The 26,535-nt window shown below is 44.2% G+C and overlaps 2 protein-coding genes and 1 long non-coding RNA gene across 9 annotated transcripts in view; 2 read left to right on the top strand and 1 right to left on the bottom strand.

Annotated features, from left to right (window-relative positions):
• The window catches only part of LOC126865105 (uncharacterized), a 67,568-nt gene extending 46,012 nt beyond the window's left edge, over nucleotides 1–21,556 (bottom strand). For 2 of the 3 annotated variants that reach the window (XR_007689439.1, XR_007689440.1), the window contains exon 1: nucleotides 14,292–21,556. This is a non-coding gene — a long non-coding RNA (uncharacterized LOC126865105). The remainder of the gene's footprint in view (nucleotides 1–14,291) is intronic. The other variant, XR_007689441.1, reaches the window with a different exon arrangement.
• Nucleotides 1–21,782, top strand: part of LOC126864990 (coiled-coil domain-containing protein 102A) — a 268,441-nt gene extending 246,659 nt beyond the window's left edge. For 2 of the 3 annotated variants that reach the window (XM_050616993.1, XM_050616985.1), the window contains exon 8: nucleotides 21,550–21,782. The gene's annotated coding sequence lies outside the window, so the exon portion shown is untranslated. The remainder of the gene's footprint in view (nucleotides 1–21,549) is intronic. The other variant, XM_050616977.1, reaches the window with a different exon arrangement.
• The window catches only part of LOC126865006 (E3 SUMO-protein ligase EGR2), a 53,807-nt gene continuing 40,067 nt past the window's right edge, over nucleotides 12,796–26,535 (top strand). The window contains exon 1 of one of the 3 annotated variants that reach the window (XR_007689427.1): nucleotides 12,796–13,948. The gene's annotated coding sequence lies outside the window, so the exon portion shown is untranslated. Of the gene's footprint in view, nucleotides 13,949–13,976; nucleotides 14,239–26,535 lie in introns of those variants that run through there. The other 2 variants (XM_050617020.1, XM_050617029.1) reach the window with 2 other exon arrangements.

Genomic DNA, 26,535 nt, shown 5'->3' on the forward strand with positions numbered 1-26,535 from the left:
ATCTGCCTTTAAGCATCGCAACGAGCATTTCATTTTGCATATTTTATACGCAATATTCTTACGCATATATTATGTGCACGTTGTACATTTTCGTGTATTTAAATTTCGCAAAAATACATAAGCATTCGCGGTCTAGTTATCTCACAGCTATAATTATCAGCAAGTAAAAGTTCTCAAAGAGAAAAGAATAGAAGAGATACGTATAGTACCGAAAGGTGCGAGGAGCACGAAACGTTCCAAAAAATGGCTAGTTCAGAAAAATCTCAAGGTACTTTATTAAGTTCCAAACCGATAAGTTCCCGAAGCCAGTACGCAGACCGACTACTGTGCAAATCACATGCCGGGTATGTGGAGTAGAAAAAAAGGTAAAAGGCGAGATAGTGGCGGTACAATGCAGATATGCGTGCCACGGGTAACGCATAATAACGATACTTTCATAATTCTCGTGCGCGCGCGATTCAGACGTTACGTAACTGGCAAATATCCGTGGAACGTCTCAGAATTGAAACCAGTTGTCGCACGATTCTACGATTTTCTTTCACACGCTTATGATCCACTGACTACCGCTATTCTACTATGTGCCGCTTCACAATACGTCAATCCAAGTATGTATATATCTATATTTCATTCCGACCAAACAGACCAAAGAAATTAATTTCTTTCCATCCAAATGAATCGAGCTTTTCACCCAACTATATCTCTGTTCCTATTCCATTTGGAGCAACGTAATTGTTACCGTCGATTAACAAGCCGAAGCCCGTAACGTTAGCCAGCTATTAATGAATTTGATTAATTGGCAAGTGGGTTGGCCAGGTACACGCTGTAGTAAGACGTCTCGTAATCACCCGCGTAGGAAGTTGTACCCATACCTTAATATCGTTAATTAACTTATTTTCGAGGCAGCGGGTTGTCAATGTACGTAGCGTTAACAGAGGCAAGCACCTGATCGGAATACGAGTACGTAATCAGTTTGATCCTTGGTACGCGGCAGGATATCCAGACGCGACAGGACAGTTAGAAAACCGGGCATTAAAATACATGGAGGAGCGGTCAGCATGTTAGTCGTTGCAAAAGAAATTCCACGGTCTGACATCGCTACGGTAACATTGTAACCCCGGTTGGTATTCCAGTAGCATAGCAACTAGTGACCGGCAGCGTACAGACAGCGGCATTTATTACGCGCGCTACGTAACGCGCGCTGCGCCGCGCGAGGAATCGTCTCGCGTGCCCGAAGTCGTTCGCTTCGACCCGCGTGTACAAGTACAGCGAGGGTCCGCGTCTTTGATTTTACATGCAATGTGGTTGAATTATGCCACGGCGCCCGGCCTCTCTCTAAGCGAGTAATAATTACTTCGGAAATTACCGCTTTAAAAAATTGGTTAATAACAACTGTTCCTGCGGAACGCTCGGCTAGAGATACTCATCGAGCCTGTTTCCTGTGTTGCGATGAGACGAGTCCGTGCGTCGTCAGCCGGAGGAAGCAAGCTTGGAAAATTTCTTCGCGCATGCAGGCGCAAACAGCCCTAACTACTTTAGGTACATAGATGCGTATCGTACACTTCCTGAAAATCTCGGCCGCTCTCGATCGCGGCTGAATCGCGCGATAATTACACGATGCTCACTCGCCAGCTTGTTTTTTGGTTCGTTCTTTGAGTCTGATGCAAATGAGCGAACTTTGTCGCGCGATAGTTCCACGCGCGTTCCCGCAGTCTATCGGATTATGCGAGGAAATACACACGAACGGTTGTACTCAAATAAAAATTGATACAAGCTCACGATTACGTTATTTATATATCTACATGTGTTACACGAACCGTACAGAAGCTACCATTGATCAACATCGTAAATTGAGAAGTACAGAAAAGCGATGTTACGCTGTTTTCTAATGTACCCCAGAATTTATCATTCTCTTCGTTAAACATTGAATATTAATCGCGCGTTTATGTAGTCAAGTTAAAGAATTAAGAAAAACTGGAGTCGGCCAATTTGTCTTTCGAGAGACTCATATTAAATTGTCCTGTCATATTTATCAGAACAGCGACTTCTTCGCGCATTCGCTGTAACGATAGACTTAGCTCGCTGGTGGATCTCCGGACTCGCGTGCGCCGCGTCAGCGCGCAAACACGCGCATACACAATACACGCTGGTGCGCGATTAGGCGTCGAACGGGTTTCGGTTTTTGCCACCAATCATTAAGCATTCCTGAATTATCGACGTATAGGTATATACAGAGGCGGTCAGAATTTCACTGGCAACGCGTCATAAAGAAATTCCAGCGCCGCCGTAACCCTGGTTTCTTCCTGCACCGGTAGCGCTGTGACTAGTGGTTGTATGTAGCCAACCTTATACATATATCCGTCGTATATCACTATGCAGCTCTGTTGCGTGCACGAACTCGTTCGTCGTCGCGGTGACACGCGTGTGCGAGCTGCACCGACACGAACGCTCACACCGGCTCGCGCGTACCGAGTTACGTACACGCGTGCTACGTGCAAAGAACGCGTGTGCGTGTACACGCGTACCCCTAGAGGAGACAGATGCATAGCGCGCACGCATTTACATCTCGACACGCGAGACCCCTTCGATTCTTTTCTCGTTCTCTCTCTCTCTCTCTTTCTCTTTCCAATTGACGTGCTCTCTTGTACTCTCTTCGCAAGTACTCGTTTGGCTCTATTCTACGATCAGCCTCCTTGACCTATTGTTTAGCATTGGGGAAATCAGTTTGCGCGGGATATCGAGCTTCTTGGCTTAATTAACGGACCTCAGAAGAATTTTGTCGCTTAGAACGGATTCATTTACGAAATTCATGATAAACGTGTATAAGTACAGGCGAGTACACAGAGATCGATGAATTTGTTTCGATTATGGGATGTAAAGTCAAGAGGAATACGTTTCAGACAAACTAGTTGTTACAGATCGCTAGGTTTCTCTCTTAAAGTTAGACCATCTTTTGACAATTTTTTATTTTTTAAAAGACGTTACACTATTGCTCTGGATCCTTATTCTTCTATATCGACATTCACAGAAAAGTTTCAAACATTAAAGTTCCAAACTTACTTAGGACTTTGTTTATATAAACTTGTTTGGGAGCAAGTAGTTTACGTATAATCGGATTTCATGTAATAGAAGTTCACGTTCAGACGAGTGGATTCAATCAGTATGATTTTATTTAATCAGCCACTAATCAAAATTTAATTTTCAACTAGGTGATCCTTGTATAAACGAAGCTCCATTATATTTATAGGTACATTGTCGGATAGTCGTAACATTTCGGTTGATAACACTGATAAACTGAACCCAGAAAAACTGAACTGGTAAACTTTTTTCGATTCAAGATTCTGATCTTCTAATTTTCCGATTAGGTATCTAATATCTACGTGAATGACAGTATGATGGTGATCAGAAAGGATGCGTTCGAAGCATATGTTACGTAAGCAGACTTGCAAATTCGATCGTCCTAAGAGCAGCTGCTATCGACTTTGAAGAAACAACCATCCTAGACGTTAAATTCTAGATCGTATAAGGAGACGGAAGATGGCCAAGCAGACAGACAAACAGAAAGAGAAAGATTGACAGGCGGAAGGTCCTGGTTGTCCAAAAGATTACGACGCCGCGCCGGTAGCACGTGCCCCATTCAAGACAAGTTGAAGGGGAACCACCCTCGTAACTTAACCTAACCTAATCCAACCTCCTTGCCGTGGCTATTCAGACCGTGACGAGGCAGGCTTCTTTGTGACCCAGGTTCAATCCAAGAGCCAGCGATTCAAACGTCTCTCCATCTTCGTTCCTTTTTCTCCTTTTTCCTTCCCGGACCACGGCTTTCTCACTTTTTTATCGCGCCACGCATCAGGAAGTTATAACGTCTGCCCTTCGAACCTCTGGCTTTTGATTCTCGAATTCAGACAGCCAATTAGGATGAAACGACGAAGAAATAAAGGAGAGACAAGGAGACGCGACACTAGCTGTTCGTGTTTTCGAGCAAAGATCATTCACTTTCGCAGTCGATGATTTAATACTAGAAAAATCAAAGCTCTGAAAATGAGTAATTTGTAATTTTTCATAGAAATGTTATAAATGTACCACGGTATTTTTTTCCAAGTTTTCTTACGAACGATCTTGATAAAGCTTTATTTCTTCTTTTGCATTATGTATCTTTTTCTATAAGTAGCTTTCATTTTTATTTCTTTGATACAAGTCATATAATTGAACTTTAGACAACAGTGACGAAAGTTCAAAAATTGCTGAACCGCCTCTCAATTGCAACAAGTTTCTAAATATCGTATTAGAGATATCGATGTTTCAATCTCGTCGTTCATCCGCTCGTAATCGTTTTCAATGTTTCAAAGGGCAACGATCTTTAATAAACGTCAAGGAGAATCGACTACACTTTCGTCTCCTTGTCTGTCGTGCGGGCGCTTCTTCAAAACTCTGCTTATGTATCGGGAGCCACGCACTAAGCGGGCAATTTGTCAGTGGCAAACGGTTTCACGCTCCTTCGTGTACATAAATCACAGGAAGTTTCGGATAGTTAGGCCGTTTACACGCCCTTCAGAGTCCACGGGACTCCATTTACGAGCGTCTTGTGAAGCGGGTACCGCTTTTGCCACTCGCAGTTCCTTCGAGTTTTCTTCAGAGGGAGGCGAAAAGTGCCAAGAGGCTTTGTAAGAATCGGCCACCCGCCGCTGCTGTTTGCCCCATTTAAGAACGACAACAATGCCAACACGCCTTCAGCTTGTAACGAACACCAATGCCACTGACCACTGACCAGTCGAAAATGGTATATACAAGCTCGTATCTCATCGCCATCAACAGAAAGAAGAAGCGGATCGAACGCTTTTCGAAGAGAATAAAGAATTTTATGACCTCTTTCGAACCAGGTTAGGCTCACTTTGGCGACCGTTTAGGGACGTGTACCAAGAATGACCATTTAATCTGTTACGAGCTTCTTTCATCACGTTTATCCTCTGTTTTCGGCTATAACTAGATCCACAAAGAAAGCTATTTCATGCAATTTTCTGTGAATAAATAATCATATACAATATTCTATGAAAATCGATCGAGTCTAATTATGCAATTACTCATGTATATAGCAAAGATATATTCCTCGCTAGTAATTACTCCCAAAAACTGACATTCTTTTGAACGATAGCAATGTGCCATTAATTTTTTAATTATTAAATTTGCTCGTTTTTTTCGGTTAACCAGTTTGCTACGAGTTTGATGTCCGATACCTGTTTTATATTGTACAATTTTTGTACGAAGATTATAGGGAAAAGGTATGGTTATATGAATGGCCTTTTGATTTTGATTATTTGGTGATTAAAAAGACCAAAATATTTTTCAACAGAGCCCCATGGCAGATTTAACGAAGAGAGAAAAAATGTGACTTGTGTGTTTTCGCTATGATCTACATTTGATGTGAATTATTATATATTTTTTCACAACTTGTTGTTTTTTATCATATACATAGCGACAATCAAATTCACGTCGCACGCAGCGAACGTATTAATTACAACCTGTTGGAGATGAATTTTATTCTAAATTACCGTATGGTATTTGCGTAAAATTTCCGTGTCAGCTCTTGACATACAGCGGAGCGTTATATTATCGTCGCGCCGCCTCTGTAAGCCACCGATAATAATATTTATTGGATGTTACCGGGCGCGTAACGCAACGGCAGAACAATTTACGTTCCCTTTGATGGTTCGAGGCTTCCTTTCAATGCCGTCTCGAAAGGATCGCGAAACTGTTCGGCAGGAAGGGAAGGGGCGAGGAAGCGTTTTGTGCTGCTGTTGCGCTGAAAGGGAGGCTCTCCGGTTGCGAAACCATCGAAACGATGCCGCGGGCAATCGTTAATAATAAGAGTGTATTATGAGCCGCGGAATCAAAGTGTAGCGTGCAATTACGTGTCAATTCCGTCAACGTATTTCGTCACGCTGCAGGATGCCTTCGGTGACCAAAAAGGAACGCCCGTTCCTTCTCTGTGTGTACGTATACCTGGAGAGGCGTCGCGTGTTTGTTGCTTTCTTTTTCAACTTCACCTCTCCTCTCTGTACTTTCCTAGTCGCTGCCATTGGCGTCGGGACCGATTTAATTGCACAAGTTGAAGACTTGAACTTCAACTATACGTTCCTTTTCGTCAAGTTTCCATCAAAAATTATCAATCGATTTTTGACGGATTTCATGGTAATATTACACCGCTGTATGAATTTCCTCCATACATAATTAAAGTACATGTTTAAAGGTGACTTCTTCTACGATTCAATGCGGTTTCGTTTAAGAACCTGTGATCGCAGAATGACACCCTCGACCAGTGGGTAACTTAATATAACTCCCGGTGTCATTATTCTTCCGGGGGCGAAAGAGAACAAATAGTGACAGCGGAGGGTTACATCGCACCCCTACGGGTTTCGTTATTCCTGCGCCATTGTTTCGCGGTAACGTGCAACGTGGACGTGGGTCTAAAAGGCACGTATAGGCACGTAACACACACGCTCGGTTTACACGAGAAGTAAACGTACAAGGCAAGCTGCAACAGCGAACCTCGTCATAACGGTCGTCCAAGAGGTTATGGGGAATACGGGCGACAGGACAGCCAGCAGCCAGGGCCATTATTGTGTACGGACGACGATCTTTATGTAAGATCTTACACGGGAGAGACCCATGGGGTCCTGCGGCGCACGCCCATACCGTCGAGGGTGGCTGTGGTTTCACTATTTTTCTTCCCTTCTTGCTTCCTCCTTCGGGAGCACCGTAATCTTTCTTCTCGTCCTTTCCTCTCCCTCCCTTTTGCCGCCTCGTAAATCTCTTCAGGTGTTGAAACATTCGACGTAGAACGGGTTTTATGCCACGGGGTGGAGAACACGTCGAAAAAGAAACGTTCGGCTTCTTTGGCTCGATAAACTTTTATTTAATCGATACAGCCACGTTCGCTTCTGTATATTTTTGAAAGTGTGTTACAGATTTAAAATTACGATATTGTCAAGAACGTATTCGTAAATTAATATTTAACGTACACCGACTTAACGTCAATTTATCGAAGGCTATGGGTACCTCGTAACCGATTTCTTCCAATCGGTTATCCCTGACATAAAATCCTGAACAGTTTTTGCATACGTCGTGGTATCTCGATGAAACGGATGACTCATTGGATGTACAGGGAAATCGTGGCGAGAGGGTCCCGTAAGCGAAAGCAGCAACAGGTGGCAAGGAAAAGCAGACGCGATCTGCCGCCGCGTGAGAATCAATCACGGAAACAAATCTCCTTTATTTGATCTCCATTCATCTCCTGTCACACTGTTACGACCGACATTCTTCCAATTTACACAACCTGGTCTCTGTTCAATTTTCGCTGGTATCAAAAAGAAACATTAACCAAGAGAAATCTCTCAAAACGAGGATACGAGGAAAGTATCATATATGTAATACTATCAGCCAGAAATCTGAAAAAACAGACCCACTTTGGTTCTTGTTGGTGTCGTGAAAACGAGATCAATCATGCCACATATTTCTCCCCACGATCCCGACATACACGTACGATCGTTGGCTCTCGCTCCCAATCTTCACGGTTGACAATTATTGACACGATCGTCGGTCATTAAGGATCTTGTAGCTACAAGAGCTCTCGCTCAGAAAACTCGTGTCTTTTTTCAAGCGATTCCGACAGCGTCAACTCCCACCAAGCTTGTTCTCGTCGTGAAGGTATTCATCCCCGCGGCCAGCCGTGGATAGCCATTAATTGGCCCCGTTCCTCGAGAAACCGAGGAAAACGTTCTAGTGGTGGCAGCCGGGCACGGCCGCGTCCCTCTCGTTATAGTCGTCGCGTGTACAAACAGGATCTGGTAGTGGTTGTGGCGATAGGTTGGTAGGGGCAAACCCTAATGAGGATCCCCTACCATAGACTGCCGACCGGCCGCCGCAAAGTAAATGAGCAGGTGCCTCTGGTATGCGCCCCGCCTACGCTTTCCACTTGCTCTTGTCCTCCACCACGAGTTTCTCGGGTGTCTTTTTCTTTTCCTCTCTTTTTTTCTCTCCATGCCACGCAGCCAGACCGAGCGTGTCGCGGAAAAGTGGTTCTTGATATACTGCCGAAGTCTACAAACCCGCGGACAGATTATGTTCGTATATATCTTTTTTTTCTCTGCCTTTCTTCCCTTTTTATTTTTATCGTGTCTCTCGATCGATCGAACCGATTGCATTAGGGCGCATTAGGCCGGGCCGGTATCATAATTCAGGATTAATTTTTCAAAGGGTCGGGACACCGTGTCTTCGTTAGCGAGTTGCAACGTCGTACTAGCAAGATTTTTATGTTGAGAACTTGTTACAGTGTCGGTTAATCTGCGACTGGTTTTTCGATGTTGCCAATGAATCCTGTGTATCTCGGTAATTAACATAATACAGCGATTTTGGTAGCGACAATGTGATGGTAGGATATTTGAAGGACCGATCTGTTCAGGGTGATTTGCACGTTCGACCATCGTCGGTCGTTAGACTTTTCAACCTTGAAAGACCTTCTCAAGGTGAGGAGACGCGGTGACATGTTCGGCTATATCGGGAGGAGAGTTCTCGGAGCTAGACTCCTCTTCTAGGGTATATACGTGGCCGTGAAGTGGTCTTCGAGACAGAGCAAACGCGCGCGCTTTTTAATACACTGGCCGGTACCTCGGCTGCGTGGACACGCACGAACGTGCGGACGCACCACGTGTTTGCTTAAAATCTTGACGCATGACCGGCCGATTTGTTTTTCCATTCGCAGGGCCGCGGCTACTCACGGTGTTAATCGAACACGTTCTATTATAGAATCTAATATGTACCTTCAGTTTCCATTCATTACTTATACGTTATTGTTACTTCGTTCTGTGAAAATTTGAATCATCTGTCAAATACTGTTAACAACGAGAGAATAAATTACAAAATTCTTAAGAGGAAAAAGAATAGCATTTTAACCTTCTTGAGCTATTTCTCTATGATTATAAATTATAACGAAGAATTTTCTATCGTAGATTGTCTGATTGTTTCGGAAATGACAGAAGAGAAGATATAAGGTTCTAACCTTCTCGGAGTGTTTCTCTATGATAATAAATTATAACGAACAATTTTTTATTCTAGATTCTCTGACTGTTTTAGATATGCAAATATCCAAGTTATCGATGAATTCAAAATCCGATCCTGTTAGTTTTCCAGGAGACGAGTCATCGTCCGTCCTTCATGGACGTTACGCTATTGGTGACACACGCGTCTCGTTTCCTTCTTCTCGATCCTCTTTGTACGTTGACTCCCCGGCTTCGGAGGAGGACAGAGCCCCGTCCTAGGGACCTTCGTTCGTCGCGGTATGTAAATACGTGGAACGAGACGACTCCTCATCTCGAACGACCGACCGCGGTGCATCGTATCGTATTCTGCCGCCATTTGTCTTCGCGATCCGGGATTACGTTACCACGATGATACACGATGACATTTATTTTGGGATTTGTACGGGTCTCTGTGGCCCTTCCCTCTACGGTGTGGATTCTACGTGAACGCATCTTTCGTCGGACTGCTTGCGCGTCAGTTCCTATAATGATCACGGAATGCTCTCAAAACTCGAATTTCGCCGTCACTGCAAAGTGGACATCCAGAAATAATTAGGAGATTGCGTGGTCAAAGAGAGGAAAACCGGTGACTCTAGAGATATTTAGGTTGCCGTTGTATTTCCACGAGTCTTCGGACTTCTTCGTACTTCTTCGTTCTTTAAATATTACTTTCTTATCAATTGTCATAGCGTTGATAGAATAAGCTTGGAATCTCAAGCTTGAGATCATCGCTGAAGCAGTAAATGTTAGGATTTCCTAAATGCGAATTTTGATGTGTACGGATTGTGATCTTTAAGGTTTTTAACTTCTACATCTATATAAGCATATAGGTACATATATATAGTCGTGAATGAGACGTGATTCGAAAAGTGAGCATGACAAGGAAGTATCATCTTATAGAGTATCATCTTAATGTCAAATATTATTCATTAGAAATATACGTGGAAAATCGTGTACGAATCGAAAAGACAAGTGAACGCATTGCTGAAAGATGTTGTAAATAAATATGTTTAAATTTTTGTGTACGAAAAGCAGAAACTGGTTAAACCAAACAACGATTCAAGCTTCCGTAGTTGCTTTTCGTAAAAAAAGAATAGACAAAATATATCACTGAATTGTTAATCATTCGAAGTTGAAGAGCTTGAAGAAGTTAAACTGGGAGCTTCAAAAAATTTAATTTCATATCGCGTCAGCCCTACAATCTCTGCCTTTAAAGCTCAAAATCTATGATTCCTCGTGAAGTAACGTATGTAAACAGAACACGATGGAAGATCGATAGATTCTTGCGATTCGAAATTGAATAATCGTGTGAAAATTGTGTAAACGCAGATGCCGTTAAGGAGCCATCACCCCATCGACGAGATACGGGATAAAAAGGGAGCACGTGGCAAAGATCAAACAGCTGGATCATCTCGTGCGTGCGTACCTTTAGGTAAGGATCTTTTTCTTGCGGAAAAGGTGGGTACACGTTCGACCCAGGTGCAACCTCGGAAACCTTGGAAGGCGTGCGTGACAATGCTCGTATGCGCGTGTGGGATTCGTCGTGACGTGAAAGTCGTTCGAAACAAGAAAAGAGAGAGAAAAAAGAAAAAGAAGGCACGGCTTCCCTTCGACCAGTATAACATGAAAAACAGAAAGAATCTACCTACCACGTATGAAATACGATAGCTTCTCGTGTAATTTCATTAATATCCACTTATCAATAACATTTCAATGGGAAGAGATGTAACTATGCAATTTTCCCACGAAGAGACAGATGCGTGGTGAGGAAGTTACAATGGATATAAAATATAAACGTATAGGTAGAGAATGAGGCAGCTACGTCACAGAGGAGTTACGTCAACGCGACGTCGATGTTGGCAAAGAAATCAGGAAACAACGAAGCGAATGACGCGCCTATATGAATAGCTATATGAATAGCTATGCACGCGCCAAGCATCGAGCATGTAATTATCATATGTTTAAATTTTACGGATCAGTCGCCGAAGAAGCGTGGGTAGCTTGGAAGCGAAATATAGCAGAGATAGGTTCGAAAGTGCGAGTTTCCTAGAAGGCATCAGTTCGATCGCGTCTCATTAAGGCTAATGACGTAGATGGCATAATTATTCTAATACGAGAGAGGTAATTCATCCATCCCGAACCTATCAATTCATTGTAATTATACGAAGCATACGTTCCACTTTCTGTGGACTTTTTTTACCAAATTACACGTCTCACGGCAGTCGGGCGTGCAACAAGGAGATCATGATTTATCGAACGAGACTCGGGTCACCGGAAATTTTATTAATCTAACCGATATTCCTCCTTCTTCTTCTTATTGAATTAATAAAACGGGATCCTACTATCCGGTAAAAAGGACCGTCGCGTCGCGCGTCCATTAATATAGAAACGCGTAGTTAATACGTCGCAAATGGTGTCTGCGTGTAACGCTTAAAAGGAAGTAGACGAGCGTTGAATATATTCATGGCACACGAGTTCCTAAAATAAATCGACTTGAGTATTCTGCACTTTACGGTTCTCCGTGTGGTATCGGACTGTCGTCGTCGCGTCGTTCGGTTCTTCCGTTAAAGAAAAAGAAAAAAAAAGGATAGAAAAGGAAAAAGATGGTAAACACGAGCGTCTAGAAAAAATTCAAATGGTCGGAGCGACCACTTAGCGAGTACTCTCGACGTAGTGGACACGTGTCTAAAGCGTGGCTAGAACCTTAACCACGTGTCAATATCTCAAGGGACGTTTTGTTTACGAAAGTCATAGACGAGGCGAGACACGTTAAACATTTTTATCCAAGACGTTGAAAAATGAAGAAAAAGAAATTGCCGAACACTTTGCTATGCCTACCATGCGCGAGCTACAACGATCGCGTATACATAATACGTTTCATGGTTCGTTCCACCGAACGACATACCGTACCCGTTTCACGAGATGAATAACACTAGAGACTCGCAAAAACCGGAACTCTAGCTTGCTCATTTTTTGCCCGCTTTTTCCAAGTCGTTTCACGGTATCAGTTCCGCGAGAAATTGTTTTCCAGTATCGTCGTAGTTTACGTTTACGAACGGTCATCGGAGAAAAAGCAGTCACGTGATCCCCATCGGCGCGCGCACACTTGTTGCGCACCGTGTAAAGAACGCGCCAATAAATAATAGACGCTACTTGTTTTACTCACGTCGTCGCAGCAAGAAGAAGGAAAGAAGAACGAGCAAATCGTCTGGAAGGCATCGATCCCCGTCGAGTCTTAGGATTCTCAGCATCCAACGCAACGTGTTCCTTATCAACGAGCTTTTGCGCGCGCAAGCACGCATCCTCGGCGCGTGGGCAGGCCCGAGTAGAGAAACCAGTAAAAGAGACTTCCCTCTCTGTCTCGTTCTTCTCTTCCGCCGAGCGAATCCACCACGATTCTCTTTCTCTGTCTCGTCATCGGTTACCTTGCCGGTAAAAACAGCACGAGGTGGCCGGTCGCGCGAATAAGAGTAGGGGGATAGGCGTGGTTCAATTCTCGTAGGTGCACTCGGAAACGATAGTGTTCGTGTGCCCACCTCGCGCCTACTGAGCTCGGTTAGGCCGACGTGAACACGAAGGGGGGCGAGTCTGGCCGAACAACAAAGGTGGTGGGGATAGCTGTCACGGGCCGAGCAGTGGGGAGAGAAGGGGAGTTAAGGTTCGCACACACGAAAATCAGTGGGGACGCGGCCTGTGCACGTGTAGAAAGAGAGAGGGGCGAAGGGAGTCGAACACGGCCGAAGGTGAAACCCGCGAGCCGTCGTAGTCTCGCAGTCGGCGCGAGACCGCGCTACTGGAAGGGTCGGTGTGTTGTCATATATGTGAATGTACGCAAACGCCTCTCTCAGATTCTCTCTTTCCACCGCACTCACCTTATATTCACCTCACTCGCACGAGAATACCGACAACGACAAACAAAACCATTAGACGACAGAGTATAGGAGAAAACGCGCGAGGAAAGAAGAGACGAAGTTGGCTGCGTGTCGCGAACCACCCCTTCCCGCTCGCCGAGTGACCGAAGCAGAGAAACAGTTTTTTTTCTCATCTCGTACGTAGAGGAGAGACGACCGCGTTCGCAAACCGCGTCCAAAAGTTAAGTACACGCGATCGAAATTTTCACATACATTTACAGCGTCGCTGTACGACAATTTACACAGTACGATATCAACACGGTGAGCCAGGGGTGTGATCTTAGAGAAGAGAAGTTACACGATCGGTTGGATACCGACGGACCGAAGAAGTCTGTGATCTCGATGTGCCTGGTTGTATATTGTTTACGAAACGTATCGGTTCGTAGCGTGTTTATGCGCAGCTCACGAACAGAACTGGGAAGAAGTGCGTTCGCAGGAACGTGTGTGTTTACCGAGCAAAGGATACGCTTTTGACGACTTTGATCGTCGATCAACGAGGAACTTTTCCTCTTTAAAATCGTAGTGCCATTTTGTTTAATGAAATTAAAGTAGTGAGAGACAGAAAAACGAGTGTCGTGCCGCTGTATTACCGTTTAGATAGGAAAACGAAAAAGGAAAGATAACAGGGGCGCAGCGTGGATTGTGTGTGATATTCCATCTACGATCGATCATCGTAGTATTACTGGTGTTGATTGTTGTTTGATAGTCGTCTATATCTACCGCCCGAGTTGTGTTAACGACCGTGTAAAGAAACTCGTTGCGACGGCTCGGAGACGATCGCTACTGTGATAACGAACGATATTCGTTTTGAAATTATGTTCAGTGCCTGCCTCTGTGATCCGTGACATTACTACCGTCGGAAGTATACCTCGAAACCGTCGACTAGATCACCACGTTTAAGTGTCAGAACAGAAGGAGTTGAATTTTGAAAGCATCGGATGCGCGGGAGCCTTTAACGATCACCGGGTAAGCCATAAAGGGCGAATTTCTTTTACATCGTTACGTTGACATTGTGCGCCGCGCCGGCCACGAGATACACGCGTTATCTATCAGTCGAGTGACTATGTGACAGAGTTATATGATCATCGTTAAATCTGTACAACGTAATTACCGATACGAATCGTTCGTATTTATCAAATTTCCGATGAGAGGTTCGCGTCGCACATCTCCGTCGATTTATACCTTCCGATTCTCGAAAGTAAACAATTCGATCAGTTACTTCTAACGAATGTCACTTTTACAAGCAATAAGGTTATGTAAGTTTTTCATATACATTATGTACTTATATAAAGTTGAATGATTATTTCACCTTTTGTGTGTAACCTCACTTGTTGTTCGTGAAATCATTTCCAGCGTTGTTTTTCGCTATCCTTTATGGGTATATCGAACACCAGTAAAGTAACGATCCAAGGAGAATAAATTTCACGTAAAAAACGTTGTGGAAGCGATACGATAACCAATAATTGATATCAAAGCCGCTTTTTCTCACCCTCGACGACAATGTCGGGCACATTTATAATCCGTGTCACACAACTCTCCTCTCATCGTCACGTGCGAGGGCGGTTTAATGCCACGCGTCGAGCTCGTTGAAGCGTCGCGGCGCTAAGCGTCGGAAGTAGAGCGGATGCGCGTATTACGGCAGACGCGCGTGAACATCTCTTTTCACGCACGACCTTTTCCGTCCTATAACGTCGCAACGAATTTATAAGCTCGTTTAATTTTATCATCGACAGATCAAAACTTCTCGCGACTCACGTTCCGAGGTGACTATGTATTTTTTTTTTTTCTCTCTCGTGGAAGTTTCACGTGGTCATGGAACCGTGGATCTTTCGTTCGTTCGTTCGTTTGCTTGCCTTTTTTCCACCGCTAGCCTGTTTACACTTGTGCACTCGTGCATGCGTGTACGTGTCGATGAAAAAGTTTTTTTGTCGCGGGTTAACCATCTTCGGGCGTAGGTAGCAGCGTCACGTGCGAGGGTGGCTTAATATCGGAAGTGGAGCGAACACGCGCGTTAGCCCAGCCACGTAGAACGATCTGCTACGACCAATCTCTTTTACGCGTGTCCCTTCACGGCTCGTGACTCTGATGCGCGTGCTAAGCGTGACGCGCGCGTGCTAATCCTTTGTGTCGATGTTGCCAACGTGCGAGCATTTCGCTAAATATTGCCTTGTTTAAGAATTTCACGTGCGTAAAAGAATTATTCCATGCTCTTCTATATATAATACACAAATGTATAACATCTCTATTCCGATTTTATCGCACCAACGATACTATTTTATCTTTTCTACGTTCGATATTACATCGGGTAGATTGAATTCACTCAGTAACTGATTCACGCATATAACATACAGTCTAGGATAAGAAATATATCTACTCATTTCTACGATTGACGTTAGTAATCGCATTAAAGCCCATCACGTGAAAGAAAATCGCCGATGGTGACGTATTCATCGACTTGGAGTGTAATCAAAGTTTATTCACGCGTGCTGCGGCCAATGGAACGCAAATCGTGCGAACCGTAGGCTCTATTGTCTTAATCGGACCTGTGTACACCGATAAGCGACGAAGTCCAGCGTTTCTCTTTCGGCGGGTGAAAAAGCGAGACGGTATACCAGGTGTCAGGTGTCACGGCTGTCCGGTTTCGTTTGCAAACACGCCGAACAACAAGAACGTTCCTTGTCGATCCTTCTCGAGTGCTCCTTTCCAGGTGGTTCCTCGAACGGCGGTAGTGCCGCTGCGAGAAAATATTGTTTTTGCTCGTCGACTTCGTAAACCGCTCTCGAACCCTGTTTATTTTTTTTTCTTTTTTTTTTTCAATTCACAATTCAATACAAGCTAACTTGCGCGAACTCGTTGATCATTAATACCAACGAAGAGCTATTATTACAGTTTACGCCGGGGAACATATGCGCGACAGTGTTTTTTGTGCGCCACGTTACTGCAATGTGCATAGTTGATCCGTGCGACAGGCGTGCACAACACGATTGTATAGCATAGGTATATTCCATCGATCTAATGGTCTAATTGTCCGCTCGAAGTGGGCCTCCTCGCCTCTTCGTCTCCCTCGTGGGTCTTAGCTAGGTTAGAGAAACGTGTCGCTCGCTGTTTCCTGACAATTGCGCAATTTCTTCGAGGACCGATCTTCTCGAGAGGTCGCCACGGTGTAAAAAGGATCGCGGAGCGCCGCCCATCGGGCGACTTGTCATTCGTCGATCCGTATCTATGCGGACGATTTATCGTGCTTTATGCACATATTCGCGCCCGCCGGTTGCTGGCGGTGCAGCGTTTGCGCGCCGCATGCGGGCAGCTGCATCAAGACCAGGGCCGCCCTGCGCATAATGATACATTGCGCCGGACATGAAAGTTATAAGCTTTAATTCGAGGCTCGCGCGATTCGCCGTACGGTGACCGTATATCGATCGCCAATTTGCTATGCAGATCCAAGGCCTTTCGGTGAGCTCCCTGACGCAGCCCCTGCAATCTTCCCTCCCCTTCCACCCTTTTCACCCTTTTCCATCGTGCTTGCCAGGCCATCTCGCTTCCACCGACACGCGGGAGCAGTCACTGTACAGAAATAGAATAAGCGAGGATTAAAGTACGCGCTATCGCCACGATAAGATTATACTCCGGCTCCGATCTGAAGACGATTACACGTCTTGTCGTTCGTGGCGAGTTTTCTTGTTTCCCGTACGTTCCAACGCACTCCTCGGACGCTGCTGTGTCTGCGTTCGCGAAAGTCTATTCTTGTGATTCGTTCGTTTAGGACACGCGAATTTAGTTCGTCCAAAGATATTCAATGATTCTTCTCCTAGACCATGCGAATCGAGAAACATACATTGAGAATAATGGGTATGTGAACGTACGTTACTTTTCTTTTTTTTCAGTTTCCGTGTTTTTTACTCGCGTTGCTTCGCAAAATTCTGCCGAATTCATTACCTCACGCACGTGACCAAATCGCGCATTCCGATAGAAATTCGACGATCTATCCTCTAGAGTCTCGTCTGTATCGAATTGAGTAACGTATATCCAGTATCGAGTAGTACTCGTTATCCATTCCGATATCATCTTCGATCATCGAGCTCTGTATTTTCATTTATAGACAATAGAAGCTAGAAACGTATTCACATTGTATCGATAAATGTATACCGAACTCGGATTGAATCAGACCAAAATGATACAATGTCTTCTTTAACGGTCGCAGACTTACGTAGTGAAACAAAAGACGCATTCTGGTGAATCAGAATCGTACGCGTTCCGTTTGTGCGGCACGGTCGAACATGATCAATCTCTCGCGGTGCAGCGCGGCATCGCAATTAGGAAATCCATTTGATGTAATTGCGCGAACGACGCGATGACCTGGTAGCTGGTTGGTCATTTCTCGGCTACCGCGGTTAATCAAACGCCTGTAGTCATCCACTTGATCATTTACCTATACTCATAGACCGATATCGAGACCTGCTTCGACCATATCTGTTGGTCTTTGCAGTTCCCCCACGGGTATGCCGATCGTTGGGTTTCCAGGCAATACAGGACGATCGTTGTTTCCATTCGAGTGTGGATTCGATGAGACCGAGCCCTGTATCGGTGCTGATCTCGGTAGCCAATCGTTGACGCGTTGTGAAGGACGAAGACGATAACAAAGACGACGATCGTAATGGCCGCCGATTAACGACTTAACGACCCCCGTTCGGTAGACTACGGTAAATTGTAGGTATGTTCGCGGCTATGGACAGGATGTTGAAACTGGATCGTGTCTGACTATATAAAGATGTGATTGTATCAAGGTAGTTTGTGGAAATTTGATAGTGGGTTTAACGCGAGAACCGGCTTCAAGAGCAAAATAAAAAGGATCAGAACGATTTGTCGCTCTTTATTGAAATTATAGGAACTTACAATTCTGGTATGTACTTCCTTCGAGATAGGGATGTGATTTTAAAACTTGAATTCGAGATTGTGAAAATACAAGTAGAGATTTGTTTTCTTTAAATTAGACGTTTCTTTCTTTTTTTTTCTAAATCCTCCCGTTTTCTGTCTATTTCAGCACAAAGAAGACTCGTTGGTTCTTTTGATATTAATCCTGCTGCGATCGTTAAATTTGTATATTTCAATCTTCCTTTGATCTCTCAAACTGAAAAGACTTTTAATAAAAATTTTCGAAAAATGTTTAACATAAGATTGAAGTGAAGAATCATGCATCAATAATAATTCTATCGTACTTTGCTCGAACTAGAGATATTTTTCCAACGTTAAAGATATACGATTGGCTGGAAAGAACGAAGTAGAGTTAACAGGATATGCTTTATACAAGATTTATAAGGAGCGTTACTCGATCGTAGTTTCGATCTGCAGCAAATATCAGCTCGATCTTTTGTCCTTTGGCCCGTAGCTGGTGCAATTTCGAATGTACGCCCACGGAAATTGGACAACGGCGTCGTAATGATCAACCATTATGCTAATCGCGCGCGAGGATAAATCTCGCACGATGATACACACGCGGTGAATTGTCACCTGCGTGTACAAAGACAGTACGCATCGCGGGAAGAGAGAGAAAGATATGCCATGCAAATTGTAGCCTGGTTCGCGTTCGTAGTTCACGCTAGAGCTACGTGGCTATTACGTTTCAAATGTAAACGCCACATAAAGGACACACTCTGCATTGTTAGACTAATGGTCTAATGAACTGAACAACGTCTTGACGGAAGAAAGGATCGAATGATACGTTTGACCCGCGTGAAATGAGGCGGAGCCGGTGAAAAACCCACCACGAAATTTAGGTTAGAGGTGGTGCACGGTGTTTGCACGAACGATTTCCTACACGGTATCTATAAATATAAATACGCGTATTCGATAGCAAACATTTGAAGATCGTAGGAAAAGAGCATGATAAATACAGTTTTGTTGACCTTTTTATTTTGATATCACTTTACGGCTAAACAAGAATATTTTCATATAAAATAGTTAAAACTGGAAAGAAGCTATGTTCGATCAAGGATACAATTGTTGAGATAAACAATACTTTTTGGTGTTTTAATACTTTCAATGTTTGAATATCTTTCAATGTTTTCACGTTATGACAAGCAATATTTGTTAAATTACGAAGAGGATGCTGAAATATATATTTAGTCTGAAAATTACATACCAAGAACAATTATGATAACGTACTGACTTTTAAACCTGTTAGCCTTTAAAGAATGGAAAATATAGTTTATTATGTTCTTCCTCTGTGGTCTTCGTTTGTATAAACATGGTACATAGTTATAATTAAATAACCAAATACACGGATATTTACACGAACATTTACGTTTACAGTAATAAAAAATTCTAAATATCAACTTGGTAAAATGCAAAACGCAATCTGATACAGCGATGATGACAACAGTTTATCTAAAGTTATAAACGAAACAAGCAGAAGAACGAGTCGGGGAAACAGGTAGAAGCATACAGCGAAGCCCGTGTGAATCTTTATCTACCTAATTCGTCGGTCAGATGGTAAAAGACCCGGACGAGGCAGCGCGCGTAGGTGGCTGGCCATGGAGTTTCTTCATCGGCTCGCAGGTGTAACGCTGGTTAACATACGACCAATCCCTTTTGACGATATATTATCCTCCGGTTGTCCCTGGTCGATCTCCGACGAGAATTATGTGGAAAGTACTGGCTTGCGTAAAGTGCTGCCTATTTCTCTCTCGATTTCTGTGTCCTCGAGCGAATGGACCCGTCTTTGGACTCGCCGTGCCGTCGAATTATTGTCCTCGTGAATCTGTGCTGGAAACGTGGCATAAATTCTCGTTTCTTCTCGTTCGAGGCAACGTCAACGTTCACCGTTATGCTAATCCACCTTTCTCAGCTGCGACACGTACATTTTGTTTCCTTCCTTTCTATCAAAACGAAACTTCGATAAAACTACGAACAGATAAAACTTTAAATATACTTTTGTAAATTCACCGCGATATAAAAACCTGTATTTCCATATATATATTTTTCATCATTTTATTATCTCAATTTATAAATTCAGATCTCTCGATTCGTACGGTGCGTATATACGCGTTACCGGCGTACGTACGCGAAAGAGGTGGAGTTTCGAGAAGATGGAAGCGGCGATAGCACAGAGGCAAGAGGATAGAGTTGTTAACCGTACCGTGAAGCGTTACACAGGGATTACCCGGCGTTGGTGGATGAAGGCGAGGGTTGCGCCAGAGAAAAGCTGGAGGGGTTGCTACGACGTCCTTGACCGTGAATCATCCCCGTACGGTAGCCAGCCTGCAGGTTGGTTGGGTCGTACGGTAGGATGCACACCGGAGGCTATCTCGTCTCGTGCTCTGCTCCTCTAGAAATCAATAGCGTTCTCGTTTGTTGCCGGTAGGAAATTGTGCCAGCCTCTAAACGGATAGATCTCCACCACGAATCCGTATAACTCACGTAATCTGTCTGATTTTTCGATATTAACAATTTCGTTGACAAACTGTCGTCGTTTAAAACCACTGTTAATGTTGCAAGTTCGAAGGCAAACCGCGCTTCAACGAAGGGGCATTTAAATCTACCGTGTTATTATGCAGATTTTACGACGAGCGTAGTTTGCAGTTAATAAGTGTCCGCTTCAACAACAGCCTGGGTAGCGTGTGGATTTAATTAATTGTTCTATCGACGGACTGTTTTTCTTTTCGGTTGTCTGTTATTATCGGAAATTTCGTTTATCTTTATGTCGCTGTACTGATCGTTTGAATTAAGATGTTATTTGCAGATCGTGGTACGATTTCGTCGAAGCCAGTGTAACAAATCTTTATTGCACTCTGCAAATACATGATTAACCGCACAGTAGCGTGTGCAGGTCACGTTACATATAGCAGTAGATCTCCACGTCAAACCATAAACAAACGTACGGAGATTTCATATTCGCGAAAGATTTACGATCGAATCGACGTAGATTTCCGTTTTGCAACATGTACCACGGGTGACGGCCGCTTGAAACTATGTACATATTACTCGGTATATAGCCGACAGGTTGAATCGAGAGACGCGGGAGGTTTCGTATCAACTTGGGAAAAAATCACGAAAACTGTATCTATCAGCGTACCTTACGCGTAGTATAAGTTAGCCAACCGATACTCGTTCATATCCGTCTATGTTTCATGTTCACGATCTCGTGTAATACACCCACTAACGCGAGTCGGTTTTAACAGAGTAATTAACACCCACGCGAGCCGGTTAGCTGCCAAGCGCGATTGACTTTGCTTTCAAAACAGAATGATTTGCCTTTCGTACCTTTTTTCGTGTCGATCAACACAATCGTTTTCACCGTTCAAACTTTTACTATCGTTGACTTCGATTCTCTACCATTGCACTGGATATACGTGTCGGAGATGAAAGGACACCGGAGCCGTCCCTCTGGAAATTCGGGAAAATCCGTAAAATCGTAATTAAAGTTTACAGTCGTAATTAAACAATTTGCCGTCATCCTGCCCAATTGTACTTGTTTGCGATTTGTGATAATAAACTTGGGCTCAAGGCGACTATCAATCAGTCGCCGAACGTAGCCGCGGTCAACGGGACGGGCGTTTCGCCTAACAAAGGTGTGCAGTTATAGTATGACCTTCATTAAAAGAAATACCAATAGAGGTACTTGACAGTAAAACATTCCAACGGTTCCTGAGGACAATGAATACCTGATGTTGAGGCACGTACACAGCACAAGTCCAGTTAGCCCGAGGACCCGCTATAAAACCTGGGTTCTTCCGGCAATTAAGATTTTCCAAACGGACAGACAGTCTTTGTCCCAAACTGATAAATTGACAGCGACTTTCCTTACTTTCCAATTTCCCTTACTTTCGGAACGAGGGCTATACCCGAGGAATCCGATGATCTCGTGTCCTCAGACACACCCCATCATAGTTTTCCTCTGTGGCATCATTGGGACGAAAATTCATTTTTTCTTGAAATCCCACCGACGAAGGGAGCAGCGCCTGACGATCAGTGAGTTTGAGTTAGAGCAAGTATACCTTTCATCCCGTTGACCGTGGATTCGTCATGGAACCTAAGACCAACGTCACTAACATCGCAAGTGCCCAACCACCGCTGTTGATTGTCGAATCGGTAGTGTCCATACTCGTAGCATCAGGCCGTATCTTCGTTATCACACAACGATGGCCAACTCCAAGGGAGGCCTATCAAACGCCTACAACCCTGTTCCTGACTCTTCTCCGACATACGTATATGTCAAATTCTCGCGTTATATTCAACGCCAGAAGATATTACAGAGCGATAGAATCATAAAAGACGCGAAACGAGTCGAAGCCGAGCCAGACATCAAAATCTTTTATTATGAACAAATTATGAAAGCGTTAAATTCGGTTACAGGATCGTCTTCTTACGTACTCGCGATCAGGTGACGATACGAAAGAGCCTCGTGCGGCTCGTGAGAACGAGTCACGAGCACGTTTTCCCGGCGGCGTGTTCTCTCCCGGAATTCCTCGTGTTTATATAGGTCAGGAGAGGCGCGTGGCGCCTATCGATCGACCCTGGAGTTCGAGTTCAAGGTCGCGCATCTCGTTTCAGAGGCTGTGCCTCGCGCGGCCCGCACACGTGCAATCCCGTGCAACCCTTCGCTTTACGTTGCCGGCTCTCCGTACGCGAGTCATCGTCGAACCTGCGTCTCTCAGAACCTGCCTTTCTTTCTTCGTTTATTTGGATCGACCAACATCTTCCTCGTGTAACGACAAAAAATACGTATAGAATAAACGTGTAAAGTATAAAATGGAGGAGAACACGAAGGGAGGAAAATGATGGGTGTCAGGTGAAAAATGCGTTTTCGATCGATTAGCATCGTTATTCTATTCACGATCGATAATCGTAATTCCAAGTTAATTTCTGGCCTCCCTTCGTCTGGATGCTGAAGACTGCGTGTTCGTCCGGTTATTGCAGAGGTGCTTGTTCCTCAGTTGCGGTTACTCGCTTCCGTAACGACCGCTGAACGATCGCCGGCGCTAGGAAAACGATCATTTTCTATGGTCGAACAGGTAGCTGGGTTGGGCCGGGTCGTTAAGTAGGTGTACATACCTGCCGCAATCGCGAAGTCGCCAAAGAGGCTGGCTACCGGAGTTAACGAGTCCCCGCAATGCCTGTACTGTCGTTGTCGATCGTCCCGTCTTCGTCCTTCTCCCTTCGACTATCGCTGTTTCGTTTTCCGAGTCTCTTCATCGACGTTATTTCCTTGCCGCTCTTCTTTTTCGCGTTTATAAGATCCGCGCGCCAACAAGTTTTTGGTCTCGCTTCCTCTCACGTCGAAGAACTACCACCGATATGCGTGGGCAGATAGATAGATCCAGCCAGGATGAAAACGAATCGAGATATCGATAGTCGCCAACAACACGCGCCTTTGGCCGAAAATGAAGAACGACCAGTCTACCCCCTCGCGCTGTTGCACATATGCTCGTGTATAGCGAGACAGAGAGAAGGTCGTTATCGACGATCGAATCTTGGTACTCTGCTGATTCTCGAAGTGGGCTTACTACGCTCGACGTTCTCTCTGGCCTGTTGCAGCCAGTGGTTCCCAAAAAGATGGTCGTGTGCAGTATATACTTCTGACAAGTTATTTCGAGCTGGCCAATGTCGTTTTTTATTGCGTCGTTAATCGGTGGCGACACCTGTCTCGTGAAAATCCGATAATCGCGAAAAACAGTAATTTTGCGTGGATGGTCTCTCAGCTGGGATTTTTGTTTTTTCTTAATAAATTGCACGGTGTTTAAGCCGTCGGAGTATCTTACGTCAGATTTATCTCGTATCGAGATTATTCGTTCCCTTGGAGTACGATGCGAAAACAACGTGGAACGTTATTCCACTCATCCATGCGCGTTTTCTTTCCATCCCTCTCCTTTTTTAATTAATCCTTATCCTCACCTGGCGGACGGAAAAAATTATGCCATTAACTGTCAAGAGTAAATCCGAGTTTCACGTGGCTCAGGTGGCGTAGAGGGCAATCCACCGAGATTCACTCTGGTACACCTGTTACGAGCGGCGTGGACCTCGAGGTTTCTCTTTCTTTCAGGTCCTCTCTCTCGCCCCTCATTTGTAGGTATCGCGGCCCTCCCACTTCTCCGTTATTTGTTCGTGCAGGTACCCTAACTGCTTATGCTCGGCCTTCTCTCTTCGGGGACCCGCGGTCTCTCGCGCGGCAATAAATTCTCTCCGCTGCTACTTCTTCGCCTTGTTCCACCTTCTTCTTCTCCTCGTCCGCCGCCGCGCTGGCCCTCCATATTCTACCGACAGTTTTTCTTCGCCTTATGTTCCGTCTCCGCGACTCTCCATTGTGCTACACACCGCCTTTAAAAGGTACTTTCATGCGCCTCCGGAGGCTCCAGCGAAAGGGTATCGATCTTCGATAGTTTCTCTACGAAAGCGTTGATGCCGCTGCTTGCCACCGGTTCGAACAACCGCGTCAGGCAAGGCGTAAGGCAATGTCACTATATTTTTCCTTTCCTTCCTTTTTTCTCTTATCTGTTTGTAATATTCCTCTTTTTTTGCAACCCCCGCCTTTGGTTTTCGTAGTTACTCGACGAAGGACATTCAGCTTTGACGTCAGCTGTCAACTGCCGGGATTTATTCAACGATGAAATTCGAGGTTCGCCCAGCGTGGCGTCTAAATCAACCTCGCGGGTATCTACAACAAATCAAACGATAATTATCGGTTCGAATTGACGGTGTCGATACAAGATTCCTGCGATCGATAGCGCGCGATAGAGAGGCGTTAAATATCGGGAGACCGCGAGAAAATAATCGGTACTTGACTCTAATCAACCTGTTCCACCATGCACCACGATAAGGGTTTATTAAAGTAGTTCATTCTTTTTTCTCCTTGGCGATTTCCTTTTCGCCGATTTCCTTCGTCATTTTGCGGAGAATAGCCCGTGCAGCAGAAATTATCGCGTCGATCGATCTACCGTTCGCACTTTTACGTCGTTTCGATCGATGGATTTTCCGATCGGCGTCATGAATGAACGAGAACGATCGAGCTTTAATGCTGACAACCAGTTTCGAACGCTAGCGCGACGATGCTGTCGAACGTTGATTGAATCCACTCATAGCCGCGTTAATTACACCGATCCCAACCGGTTATTATATAAAAGCTGCTCGAATGAACTTTCGGTTTGCGCGACGAATTAAGTCCGAGTTGCAAATTTTTATTTTTTTTTTTTCAGTTAGGTGTTAGTACATATTCATCAAGTGGTTATAAAAAGAATTTTGCACGTATTCCTATTTTTACAATGCTTTTTTGTGAGATTCTATGTCTCACTTTTAAATTTTTGTAGTCGCACGAGGATACTGTTAAATGGTAGAAAATTAGATATACTCGAACCTAATTAATTGTTACACAAATATTTTTTGTAAACTCTGCATACGAATCTCACGACAGTAATCACTTTAACGATCGTCTGAGGGAATATTCAATTTTTTGCGATTTTTTTCTTAAATAAATGAACGTATAGAAAAAGCAGTTGACTTTATACTTAAAAATATATATGTAAATATACAAAACCGCAAGGTATTAAAATTTCCTTTGGGTATATGTTCTACATAATACATGTAGCACGACACTTATGTCACGTTTCACTGATTCTGGCTGTACGGTTTATGTGGGAAAACTTTTAATTTTTCATTACTTGTTTAGATACAGATCTATGTACAGAGTGGCCTAAAATATTTTATAGCGTGGCAACGGTGCAGTTTCCGTAAATTTATATCAATGTTTTCAGTGCTACAAAAATGATCTCACGGACCGTATGAAAGAACATAGAGCCTTATGAATAGCCCAGGTCTGAATTCGACTTTCGTCTAGCGTACACTATATACTTACATGCGTCTGGTAATTACAAAGTCGAGCCGACCACGCGCCATCGTAACTCGCGCAATTGACGCTAATCGTCGAGACACGTTTCATTGGAATTCATGTACCTACAACGTATAGAATCTATACACCTTCCCGTGTCGCCAGATTTCACGGATTTGTTTCATACGGTGGAATATTCGAGCGTTAATTGAATCTCAGTCGCGAGTCTTATCGAGAGACACGCGGTACTCGCATGAACAGATGCACAAACCGAACGCGTATTCTACATTTTTCTTCTGGTTTCGAATCATCTTGAAAAATCCCCTGCTACTTCTCTAAACAGGTGTTACGTTAATAACAGAGGACCAACGGGCGTGATTCTTTTTCCTGATTTTTGAATCGTTCGCGTGACTGACACCCATCGAACGTACCGATTATTCGACGATCTTTCGAAATTGTTTCTCGATACGCACGTCGTTACATCGAAGGAGAACGCCGTTCGATACAGAGAACGAGCGTTCATTACGGTTACTTACTACTTCCTTTATAGCAGGTTCGCGCGTAAAGCCGCGTGTAATCCCCGTTTTTTGTATTTTTCTCGTTGCTCGGAATTTCGATGCAACCGGCGAGCAAAAAGCTGCAACTGGAGCGTTATACTTAACGCGGTCCCAGAGTTTCGCTAATTACATACGCTTCATACAAGGGTGATCGAGCCTTGTTTTCTTTTATTCCGTTC

Source organism: Bombus huntii, chromosome 1 (assembly GCF_024542735.1).
Source record: "Bombus huntii isolate Logan2020A chromosome 1, iyBomHunt1.1, whole genome shotgun sequence".
Classification (NCBI taxonomy): Eukaryota; Metazoa; Arthropoda; class Insecta; order Hymenoptera; family Apidae; genus Bombus; species Bombus huntii.